The 12,838-nt window shown below is 44.0% G+C and overlaps 1 protein-coding gene across 2 annotated transcripts in view; it reads right to left on the reverse strand.

Annotated features, from left to right (window-relative positions):
* The window catches only part of LOC110493153 (RNA-binding Raly-like protein), a 56,924-nt gene extending 53,506 nt beyond the window's left edge, over window positions 1–3,418 (reverse strand). The window contains exon 1 of one of the 2 annotated variants that reach the window (XM_021567425.3): window positions 2,997–3,418. The gene's annotated coding sequence lies outside the window, so the exon portion shown is untranslated. The remainder of the gene's footprint in view (window positions 1–2,996) is intronic. The other variant, XM_021567421.3, reaches the window with a different exon arrangement.
* Between the last annotated feature and the right edge of the window lie 9,420 nt (window positions 3,419–12,838).

Here is a 12,838-nt window from a genome sequence, read left to right on the forward strand (position 1 = left end):
TAACAGTCTGATGGCCTTCAGATAGAAGCTGTTTTTCAATCTCTCAGTACCAGCTTTGATGCACCTGTACTGACCTCGTCTTCTGGATGATAGCAGGGTGAACAGCCCATGGCTCGGGTGGTAGATGTCCTTGATGATGTTTTTGGCCTTCCTGTGACATCGGGTGCTGTAGGTGCCCTGGAGGGCAAGCAGTGTGTCCCCGGTAACGCGTTGTGCAGACCGCACCACCCTCTGGAGAGCCCTGAGGTTCCAGGCAGTGCAGTTGCCGTACCAGGCGGTGATACAGCCCGACAGGATGCTCTCAGTTGTGCATCTGTAAAAGTTTTTGAGGGTCTTAGGGGCCAAGCCGAATTTCTTCAGCCTCCTGAGGTTGAAGATGCGCTGTTGCGCCTTCTTCACCACACTGTCTGTGTGGGTGGACCATTTCAGATCGTCAGTGATGTGTACGCCGAGGAGCTTGAAGCTTTCCACCTTCTCCACTGCGGTCCTGTCAATGTGGATAGGGGCGTGCTCTCTCTGCTGTTTCCTGAAGTCCACGATCAGCTCCTTTGTTTTGTTGACGTTGAGTGAGAGGTCATTTTCCTGGCACCACTCCGCCAGGTCTCGTCAATGTTGGTAATCAGGGCTACTACTGTTGTGTTGTCTGCAAACTTGATGATTGATTTGGAGGCGTGTGTGGCCACACAGTAATGGGTGAACAGGGTGTACAGGAGGGAGCTGAGTAGCACCTTGTGGGGCCCCTGTGTTGAGGATCAGTGAAGTGGAGATGTTGTTTCCTACATTCACCACCTGGGGGCGGCCCGTCAGGAAGTCCAGGACCCAGTTGCACAAGGCGGGGTTCAAACCCAGGGCCCCGATCTTGATGATGAGCTTGGAGGGTACTATGGTGTTGAAGGCTGAGCTGCTCCTCTCTACTGCTGGTCTCACTAACTGACCTGACAGATGCACTGACAGATGTCCGCTTATTTCAATGATGCTATGTTTATCTTAGAAGGTTAACTGTCATGCAGCAACGTCTATGTTGCATGTATTTAAAAGGTCTGTCAACACTATAGAGCTGCATACTCCCTCAACTTCACCCAGGGGCCTGACTGACAGGCCCTCTCTCTACCTCCTCTCTCCTCACCCTCTCTACTGTACCTGTCCATCCAGCATCACTTGTCTTAGTCCACACAAAGGGCGCAATTCAATCAAACACACATTGCAGTTTATAGCTATAATTTCATAGTTTGACAATACAGAACTTGGATTTGACTCCTCTCAACCCTTTCTACTTAGGACTCAACTTGACACTTGGATCTTATGACTTAAAACGTACTCTAAACTCAAGTAAGTGTGACTTGGTGACTTGGTGACTTGGTGATCTCATCTCTGAATAACAGGTGAGTTACTCTACACAATATAGGCCTACACACTTTGAGAACCAGGGAAAAGCACTGCACAAACAAAATCCAATGCCGTTATCATTGAAGGCCCCTAAGACCCTTCATGTTTGACACCAATGAAGTCGCATCGGTGGCAATACTGTATGTTTCTGTCAAAGCGCCAGCCAGCCAGCAGCACACGACACAATGTTGAACGTACATCAGACTCCGGCAGCAGCAACAGCCCGCCCTGACAGAAGTGACACCCCATGGCAGCATTGTTTATGAAAGAAAGGCACACTGCTGTTTGTAGTGCATTACCCTTTTAGTGCTGGGTTTATGAGGACCGTCACCTGCCGTCTGTTAGCTGCCTGGCTGGCAGCTATTAATCGGCCAACAGTGGAGATTCATATCGCTGTCAGGTCACGGAAACACTCACAGCTTGCTTATGGGTAATTTTGCATGAATGATCAGGGCTATTCATTTTTGTATTACTTTGTATTGTTAGAGAAACACGTACAGCGCAGTGAAAGAGAAAGTGAAAGAGAAAGAGTGAGAGTGGTAAGAGAATATATTTTATGCACTGTGGTTAGTGATTGTATGGGGACATTCATTTTCAGCAGTTGGAAGGAAATAACATCAGGAGTATGACCCTAGCGAGGCAAACGGATAAATAGTAGCTTGTTTTTTTTATTATAATGTAATGAAACTATAATAGTGGACCGCATCATGTGATAATGCGGAAATCTGTGGAACTATTGGAAATCAATTGTATGTTGCAAGTGTAACAGAGTGCATTCTCTTCTGCCCCAAGCAGGGAGATTGGATCGAACTAGCAACCTTCTGTTTCACATCCACTGCACAAGGGTCACACAACAACCATACAGTCTATGACACACACACACACACGCAGATGCACGCGCACGCACGCGCGCACACACACACACACACACACACACACACACACACACACACACACACACACACACACACACACACACACACACACACACACACACACACACACACACACACACACACACACACCACTTTCTGTCTTTCCCAGTGTGTGAGTGACAGAGGCTGTAGTTGCTCTGGCCCAAGCTGCAAAATCTGATTGATTCCTGCCTTCCTGGCAGATACTGATCTACATAGCCTCTTCAATCACCTCAGCTCACCACACACACGCAAGCTACCTTTAGATCACATCAACCCATATCATCAACATCCTCACATGCTCCTGTTGCTACTGCCTGTGTGCTATGAGGCTTCCCTTCTATTGCACAGATAATCGAGCATCCTTGAACAAATTTTGTTAGGTATCTGCGCACGGAATATGTTCCAGTCGTGCTCATCAAAAGGATAATACTTCTCACCTTAAATTCAGGCACAATAAACATACAGTGTTCACATTCGATATGCGCTTACACATCATCAATGTGCTTAATTACTACCACACAAGGAAGGAAGGAAGGAAGGAAGGAAGGAAGGAAGGAAGGAAGGAAGGAAGGAAGGAAGGAAGGAAGGAAGGAAGGAAGGAAGGAAGGAAGGAAAGAGAGTGAGAGAGGGTTCCTATATAAAAAATGTACAGAGAGAGAGAGAGACAAAAAAGGCAGGCTGCCCTATACTCACGTCTTAGGCTGTGGTATTCACTCTTGAACAGGGTACCAGACTGAGGGAGACAGAGGGAGAGAGGGAGAGAGGGAGAGAGAGAGAGAGAGAGAGAAAAGAGAGAAAAGAGAGAGAGAGTGAGACAACAAAGAAAGAGAGAGAGAGAGAAAGATGGAGAGAGAGAGCGAGAGAGGGGGGGGAATGCCTTCAAACAAACAGAATCAGCGGAGACTCTCTTATTCTAATCTCTCCTTCCCAGTGTCTCTCTGCAACCCTAACAGAGCGGAAAGGAGAGGAGACTGCTCACTCTGGAATCAATGACCGCGCTCTAAGAACTGTACCAGCGGGATGTACCATGTCACTCCACAGCGGTGAGCTCGGGTTGGTGGGCTGACCCACTCTGTAACAGGCATGGGGGTGCTGTGTGGACTGGAGTGAATGCTACAGCTGTGTGGATGCTCACAGCCACACAGAGCTCTCAGAAATTGTCACTGTTTATTGAAGTAGCAAAGGTACAGAAGGACTGGAGGAATGCAGGCTGTACTGAGGTAGAAGTGGAGACAGGCAGAGGCAGAGAGAGAGAGAGAGAGAGAGAGAGAGAGAGAGAGAGGACAGATCCCCGAGCAGAGACAAGCATCATAGAGGGAGGCTGTGGGAAAAACCTAATTTCCTGGTTCAGAGGCAGACACAAAGCCGAAAGTACTAGAGTTCAAGCACCACCTCACTCACTGCATTAAATGTACTGTAATACGAAACAAGAGAAGACATGTTGGCTACTGTGCTGCATGAGAAATAGTGGCTAGGGCAGCATTTAAGAAAGCAACTGATTATAATCTGTATTGCCGTCTCCATCTCCTGATAAAGCAAAGTGAGAGCTCTCCATTGAGCATTCTTCAGATTCATCCCTGCCAATCATCTACTGAGAGGGCAGAACTAAACAGCAGCTGCTTGCTAGATTGGGCCTAAAAAGGTGCCTCATCATCAACCTGTGAAAGACAAGTGCAGGACAGACAGGAGATTGTATTTGGTTGGATAGGAACAGCACAGTCTCAACTTTTCACTCGCAGATTGTCCCAGACTGCTCCTTTTTCTTTCTATCTCTCGCTCTTTCTCTCTCTCTATTTCTGTCTCTCACCGACTGCTACCCCCCCCCCCCCCACTTCTCTCTCTCTTTATCTCCATCTCTCTAAGCGGTGTCAGCAATACTCACTCGCTACTAAAACAGCCGTTGTTTCATCGTTCACGCAGCGGGGGGACAGAGGGAGTCACGCATGAGCGACATAAAAGCTCCATCACGTCAGAGATCCTCACGCCCTCCCTCCCCTCACCACTGTCAGTCACACACACACACACACACACACACACACACACACACACACACACACACACACACACACACACACACACACACACACATACACATACACACACACACACACACAGATGCAGGATCTTATTTTGATCCCTCTTGTTGCAGGAAATATGAACTTGTAGTGTATTCAAGGTTTAAAAAGGCTTCTAAAGCTCGTCATTTCCACTTTAAAACGTCAGACTTGATTTGCCCTAACGAAAACCTTTATCAACCACTACAAAAACAAAATGGGTTGATTATAAACCACAAAGTAATTCACGTTTCCTGCTGTAGCAAACCGTCTCAAAATAACATCCTACATTTGTACACATAAACACAAACACACACACACACCAAAGCTGACTCTAAGTCGGGCATAAAATTTGTGCCCCGCCAGTTTTGTTTCCCTAGAAACATAACAAATGGGATATCAATTACAATCCCGGTTTTGCCAATGTAGCGTTTTGGGCCTGCCAGTAGTGCAGACCAGGACAGAGGCTACGCCGGGTGTGCGCTCATGATCTGAAGAGGGGGGGATGTAATAATGTACTATTTAGTAGTTCAAATCCCTAAATGCCTTTTAATTGGGCAGAATGTCGTAAGTCACCGCCTTCATTGCCTTGTTCAGGAAGCTCATCGGATCCCAGCCAGGGCGGGTTCAAATGTACTTTTTTTTCTCACAGAGAGGGAAAAGCTGTTCACTTTTCCAGACAGCTAATAATAGGCTAGATAGTAGCTACTAGCTTCGTTAAGTTTTGGTCACCACGAGATGAATAATTATAGCAAGCTAATCAGCATGGATATCTGAAAATGGTTGTGCACAGCCAAGCGCAAAAAAATGGAGGACCACCAAGTCGAGTGCAATGTCGAGCTCACTGAGCGGCCTGCTGGCCTGACCACCGAGGTTGAGGAGCCTAGCAGCAAATGTAATACCCGCCCATCCCCACGCTGCCTGCTGACCAACAATATCGAGAAAAGCCAGGGCCTAGCACCAACAACAGCACTAGGATAACATCCAGTGACGATTTTAGCATGTAAATCTTGGTGGGGCAAAAAAATAAATAAGTGGAATGCATGCCTGCAAAGCCACTACACAACACAACAATAAACAATACATTAATTTCACTATAACAGTGACAAACGGTGCCCACAAACTGTGAGGGCCTACATAAAGCTGTATCAACAGCAGAATCCCAACAGCAGTCCCTTCATCTTACCACTGCTACACCTGGCTATCAGCGGAGCCTTGTCTGGCAGCGAAACAGTTCATTCAGCCTCATTTACTGCCTTTAAAAAAAAGAAGACTTACAGAAAACGTCATTGCCAACAAATGGTATATAAGAAAGTATTGAGATAAACTTTTGTTATTGACCAAATACTTATTTTCCACCATAATTTGCAAATAAATTCATTAAAAATCCTACAATGTGATTTTCTGGATTTGTTTTCTTCTCATTTTGTCTGTCATAGTTGAAGTGTACCTATGATGAAAATGACAGGCCTCTCTCATATTTTTAAGTGGGAGAACTTGCACAATTGGTGGCTGACTAAATACTTTTTTGCCCCACTGTACATATCTCCCTGGCATATTACATCACTTATGAAGAAGCATACAATACAATTTTGGACTCACATTGTTCATGCTATGCTCACTTGAACAGGAAGGTGGCGCGGCGGTCCTCCAAGTTAACAGTTGTTTTAAGTGAATCATTGACAGCCTGGTCAATGTTGAATGTTTATCATTTTAAACTTGGAAAAGAGCCCCTTAATCCCAGATTTGGGACCACACAGCCACACAGACCACACGCAGTCGTTGAATTTGTGATTTCCAAGTTGTTGTGTCAAAGCTACTGTACATATAACGTGATTTGACATCATTTTATCTGTGGCCAATGACTATGAGCCTTCTTGGATGGGCACTTCTATGGCAGCAGCCGAACGGCTAAAATGTTCAAGGTCTCCTCATATACTTGGCAGTGACGTAAAGTCCCCATGAGTGACAGAATACTGAGCCAATCACGGCGCAACGCTCCCTATATTCTGCGGGCTTGCCCAACCACCACAGAAAGCCCTGAGCAAGGCTGGAACACCTGCATTTTGGAGCTACTTTATTCAAGAAAACAAAAAAGAGGCCATGTTTGTATGCGGCTTTATTAACTCAAATCAAATCAAATCAAATCAAATTTTATTTGTCACATACACATGGTTAGCAGATGTTAATGTGAGTGTAGCGAAATGCTTGTGCTTCTAGTTCCGACAATGCAGTAATAACCAACAAGTAATCTAACTAACAATTCCAAAACTACTGTCTTGTACACAGTGTGAGGGGATAAAGAATATGTACATAAGGATATATGAATGAGTGATGGTACAGAGCAGCATAGGCAAGATACAGTAGATGGTATCGAGTACAGTATATACATATGAGATGAGTATGTAAACAAAGTGGCATAATTAAAGTGGCTAGTGATACATGTATTACATAAGGATACAGTCGATGATATAGAGTACAGTATATACGTATGCATATGAGATGAATAATGTAGGGTAAGTAACATTATATAAGGTAGCATTGTTTAAAGTGGCTAGTGATATATTTACATCATTTCCCATCAATTCCCATTATTAAAGTCGCTGGAGTTGAGTCAGTGTCAGTGTGTTGGCAGCAGCCACTCAATGTTAGTGGTGGCTGTTTAACAGTCTGATGGCCTTGAGATAGAAGCTGTTTTTCAGTCTCTCAGTCCCAGCTTTGATGCACCTGTACTGACCTCGCCTTCTGGATGATAGCGGGGTAAACAGGCAGTGGCTCGGGTGGTTGATGTCCTTGATGATCTTTATGGCCTTCCTGTGACATTGGGTGGTGTAGGTGTCCTGGAGGGCAGGTAGTTTGCCCCCGGTGATGCGTTGTGCAGAGCTCACTACCCTCTGGAGAGCCTTACGGTTGAGGGCGGAGCAGTTGCCGTACCAGGCGGTGATACAGCCCGCCAGGATGCTCTCGATTGTGGATCTGTAGAGGTTTGTGAGTGCTTTTGGTGACAAGCCAAATTTCTTCAGCCTCCTGAGGTTGAAGAGGCGCTGCTGCGCCTTCTTCACAATGCTGTCTGTGTGAGTGGACCAATTCAGTTTGTCTGTGATGTGTATGCCGAGGAACTTAAAACTTGCTACCCTCTCCACTACTGTTCCATCGATGTGGATAGGGGGGTGTTCCCTCTGCTGTTTCCTGAAGTCCACAATCATCTCCTTAGTTTTGTTGACGTTGAGTGTGAGGTTATTTTCCTGACACCACACTCCGAGGGCCCTCACCTCCTCCCTGTAGGCCGTCTCGTCGTTGTTGGTAATCAAGCCTACCACTGTTGTGTCGTCCGCAACCTTGATGATTGAGTTGGAGGCGTGCGTGGCCACGCAGTCGTGGGTGAACAGGGAGTACAGGAGAGGGCTCAGAACGCACCCTTGTGGGGCCCCAGTGTTGAGGATCAGCGGGGAGGAGATGTTGTTGCCTACCCTCACCACCTGGGGGCGGCCCGTCAGGAAGTCCAGTACCCAGTTGCACAGGGCGGGGTTGAGACCCAGGGTCTCGAGCTTGATGACGAGCTTGGAGGGTACTATGGTGTTGAATGCCGAGCTGTAGTCAATGAACAGCATTCTCACATAGGTATTCCTCTTGTCCAGATGGGTTAGGGCAGTGTGCAGTGTGGTTGAGATTGCATCGTCTGTGGACCTATTTGGGCGGTAAGCAAATTGGAGTGGGTCTAGGGTGTCAGGTAGGGTGGAGGTGATATGGTCCTTGACTAGTCTCTCAAAGCACTTCATGATGACGGAAGTGAGTGCTACGGGGCGGTAGTCGTTTAACTCAATGATATATTATTTTTACAATGTTTGTAAACTGACGTGATACGTATTGATGCCAAAATAACATGAAAAACATACATTATAACATGCTAAAAATGTGGGGCTCAAAACAAGTGTGTGTTGTTCTCGGAATGGGCATTTAATCTTATTCACGGCAGATTCAAGTTACCAACTGCCATGTAGGACATTACACATCAGCTATGACTGTAGAATATGCACTTAGTTTGACTTAGTTTGCTTTTCTGATACTCTCCCATACTTAAAACATTGAGCACCTGGCGCTCATTGCGTATTGTCAAAAAATTGTCAGAATTGTAGCCAATAGTTGTAATGATTGAAGTTTAACTTCTTGATGCACCCATCCAGTTAGAGGGATGATTTTTGTCAACTTCCGCTGAATTGCAGAGCGCCAAATTCAAATTAAAGTACTAAAAATATTTAACTTTCATGAAATCACAAGTGCAATATAGCAAAACACAGCTTAGCGTGTTGTTAATCCACCTGGTGTGTCAGATTTCAAAAAAGCTTTTCGGCGAAAGCAAACCAAGTGTTTATGTAAGGACATCTCTCTCAGCAGACAAAACATTACAAACAGCTAGCATCCAAGTAGATTGGTCACGAAAGTCAGAAAAGCAATAAAACGAATCACTTACCTTTGATGATCTTCAGATGTTTGCACTCACTAGACTCCCAGTTACACAATAAATGTTCCTTTTGTTCCATAAAGATTATTTTTATATCCAAAATACCTCCATTTGTTTGGCGCGTTATGTTCAGAAATCCACAGGCTTGAGTGGTCACGACCGGGCAGACGAAAATTCAAAATAGTATCCGTAAAGTTCGTAGAAACACGTCAAACATTTTTTAGAGTCAATCCTCAGGTTGTTTTTACAATATTTAATCGATAATATTTAAACCGGACTGTAGCTTCTTCAATAGGAGAGAGAGAGAAAATGTTTGCTCCAAGCTGTTGCGCATGCAAAACGCTGCTGGCACCCAGCCATCCAATGACGCAATGTGATCTTTCTCGCTCATTTGTCAAAATAAAAGCCTGAAACTATGTCTAAAGCTTGTTCACAACATGTGGAAGCCAAAGGAAAAGGCAATGGAACAGAGAGCTTTCAGGAAAAACAGCACTCCCGGGTTGGATTTTCCTCAGGTTTTCGCCTGCAATATTAGTTCTGTTATACTCACAGACAATATTTTGACAGTTTTGGAAACTTTAGAGTGTTTTCTATCCTAATCTGACAATTATATGCATGTTCTAGATTCTGGGCCTGAGAAATAGGCAGTTTCATTTGGGTACGTTTTTCATCCAAAATACTGCCCCCTACACTCAACAGGTTAAGCGATGTCTGTAAGAATCTTTGATAAGATAGTGGTGCTCATCCTCTCAAGCTGATATATGCGTGTTGGTAGGCCCATATGAGGTTAAGGCCGACTGCAGCTACAGCTGCATTTTGGATACAAATGTGGTAGTGGGGCACATATCTTTCTTGTGTTATTATATCAAGAAATGGTTGTAGATGTTAATGGCTACATTTCAGATACATTTTTGTATGTTTTAACAGTAGCACGACCAATCTACCTTGTGTTATTAGGGCTCTAAAGCAATACTGGTTTAACATTTTAAATGCCCCCTCAGGCATTTCATCCTGGAGCCGGGCCTGACACACACACACACACACACACACACACACACACACACACACACACACACACACACACACACACACACACACACACACACACACACACACACACACAGTCCCTGCAGACCACACTACACATATTCATCACTCACTCTCCATGGCAGACAAGTAGCATAGTCATTTAAGGTCCAATGCAGCTGTTTTTATCTCAATATTAAATCATTTCTGGGTAAAAGTTAAGTACCTTACTGTGATTGTTTTCAATTAAAATGGTCAAAAAGAAACAAAAATAGCTTAAGACACATTTCTAAAGCAAGAATTTAGCTAAGACTGTCTGGAGTGGTCTGAGAGGTGAGGGGAAAACTGAAAACAAACTGCTATTGGCAGAGAGGTTTGGAACTCTCTTTCTTATTGGTCTATTAACTGATGTCACCAAGCAGGCCAAAACTCCATCCCACCAAAAGAGGCTGACATTTCAGTCGCTCTTTTCAACCAGCTCATACACTAAAAGGATATGATCATAATTTTTACAATTTAACAGTATTATTCCAACCTCATAGTGTGAAAATACTGTATATACAGTACCAGTCAAAGGTTGGACACACCTCATTCAAGGGTTTTTCTTATTTTTTAAACTATTTTCTACATTAAAGAATAATAGTGAAGTGATCAAAACTAGTGAATAGTGATAGTGATCAAAACTATGAAATAACACATATGGAATCATGTAGTAACCAAAAAAGTGATAAACACATATATTTTATATTTGAGATTCTTCAAAGTAGCCACCCTTTGCCTTGATGACAGCTTTGCACATGCTTGGCATTCTCTCAACCAACTTCACCTGGAATGCTTCTCCAACCGTATTGAAGAAGTTTGCACATATGCTGAGCACTTCTTGGCTGCCTTTTCTTCTCTCTGCGGTCCAACTCATCCCAAACCATCTCAATTGGGTTGAGGTCGGGAAAAGCCAACTGATATTTACACCTGAGGTAATGACTTGCTGCACCCTCGACAACTACTGTGATTATTATTATTTGACCATGCTGGTCATTTATGAACATTTGAACATCTTGGCGATGTTCTGTTATAATCTCCACCCGGCACAGCCAGAAAAGGACTGGCCACCCCTCATAGCCTGGTTCCTCTCTAGGTTTCTTCCTATGTTTTGGCCTTTCTAGGGAGTTTTTTCTAGCCAACGTGCTTCTACACCTGCATTGCTTGCTGTTTGGGATTTTAGGCTTGGTTTCTGTACAGCACTTTGAGATATCAGCTGATGTACGAAGGGCTATATAAATAAATTTATATAGCCCCTTGATTTGATTTGATTGTGGAGGCCAGGTCATCTGATGCAGCAATCCATCACTCTCCTTATTGGTCAAATAGCCCTTACACAGCCTGGAGGTGTCTTGAAAAAATAATCTACTCCCACTAAGTGCAAACCAGATGGGATGCCGTATCACTGCAGAATGCTGTGGTTGCCATGCTGGTTAAGTGTGCCTTGAAATCTAACTAAACCACTGACAGTTTCACCAGCAAAGCACCCCCACACCGTCACACCTCCTCCTCCATGCTTCATGGTGGGAACCACACATATGGAGATCATCCGTTCACCTACTCTGCGTCTCACAAAGACACGTTGGTTGGAACCAAAAATCTCAAATTTGGACTCATCAGACCAAAGAACAGATTTTCACCGGTCTAATGTCCATTGCTTGTGTTTCTTGGCCCAAGCAAGTCTCTTCTTCTTACTGGTGTCCTTTAGTAGTGGTTTATTTGCAGCAATTTGACCAAGGTGGCCTGATTCACGCAGTCTCCTCTGAACAGTTGATGTTGAGATGCGTCTGTTACTTGAACTCTGTAAAGCATTTATTTGGGCTGCAATCTGAGGTGCAGTTAACTCTAGTGAATGTGTTCTCTGCAGCATAGGTACCTCTGGGTCTTCCTTTCCTGTGGCGGTCCTCATGAGAGCCAGTTTTATCATAGCGCTTGATGGTTTTTGCGGCTGCACTTGAAGAAACTTTCAAAGTTCTTGAAATGTCCCTCATTGACTAACCTTCATGTCTTAAAGTAATGATGGACGGTCGTTTCTCTTCGCTTATTTGAGCTGTTCATGCCATAATATGGAGTTTGGTATAGCACCCCTACCTTGTCACAACACAACTGATTGGCTGAAACGCATTAAGAAGGAAAGAAATTCCACAAATGAACTTTTAACAAGGCACACATGTTAATTTAAATGCATTCCAGGTGACTACCTCATGAAGCTGGTTGAGAGAATGCCAAGAGTGTGCAAAGCCTTCATCCAGGCAAAGGGTGGCTACTTTGAAGAATCTCAAATATAAAATACGTTTGTTTAACACTTCTTTGGTTATTCCATGATTCCATGTTCGTTATTTCATATTTTTGAAGTCTTTACTATTATTCTACAATGTAGAAAATAGTAAAAATAAAGAAAAACCCTGGAATGAGTAGGTGTCCAAACTTTTGACTGGTACTGAATAAAACACAGGAAAACCCCATTATATTCTGCCCCGGGCCTTTAAAGCATGACAGTCTCTCAATGTAAGTGCATCTAATAGCATAAGAGCGGTGAGGAATGTGTGATTACTCTACTGTTGAATGTAAATGTATTAGAAGTTGTATTGATTTAATTGTAGAGAGCTTACTTGAAGACTGTACAATGATCTGAGGACATGTATCAGGAACTGCTTCATTCTCATGTGTTTATCCTTAGAGAACAGTTTGGTTACATATAGTACACACTGTACATCTCAGCGTTTTAAGAAACAGACACCTACACATTACACGCATACACAGAGAGAGAGAGAGAGAGAGAGAGAGAGAGTTCTCAAGTTCTATAAAAGCAGCCATCGCACGACTGCACCCTGTCGAGCTAATGAGAGAGACCATCAGCGAACTCCATTTTAATTAGAAAGTCCATTAAATGATTACATTTTAATTAAACTCGTCCTATCTAATAAGGATATGATGATCTTGGGTGGATTGTG

This window comes from Oncorhynchus mykiss, chromosome 2 (genome assembly GCF_057628025.1).
Source record: "Oncorhynchus mykiss isolate SJ-2025 chromosome 2, ASM5762802v1, whole genome shotgun sequence".
NCBI lineage: Eukaryota > Metazoa > Chordata > Actinopteri > Salmoniformes > Salmonidae > Oncorhynchus > Oncorhynchus mykiss.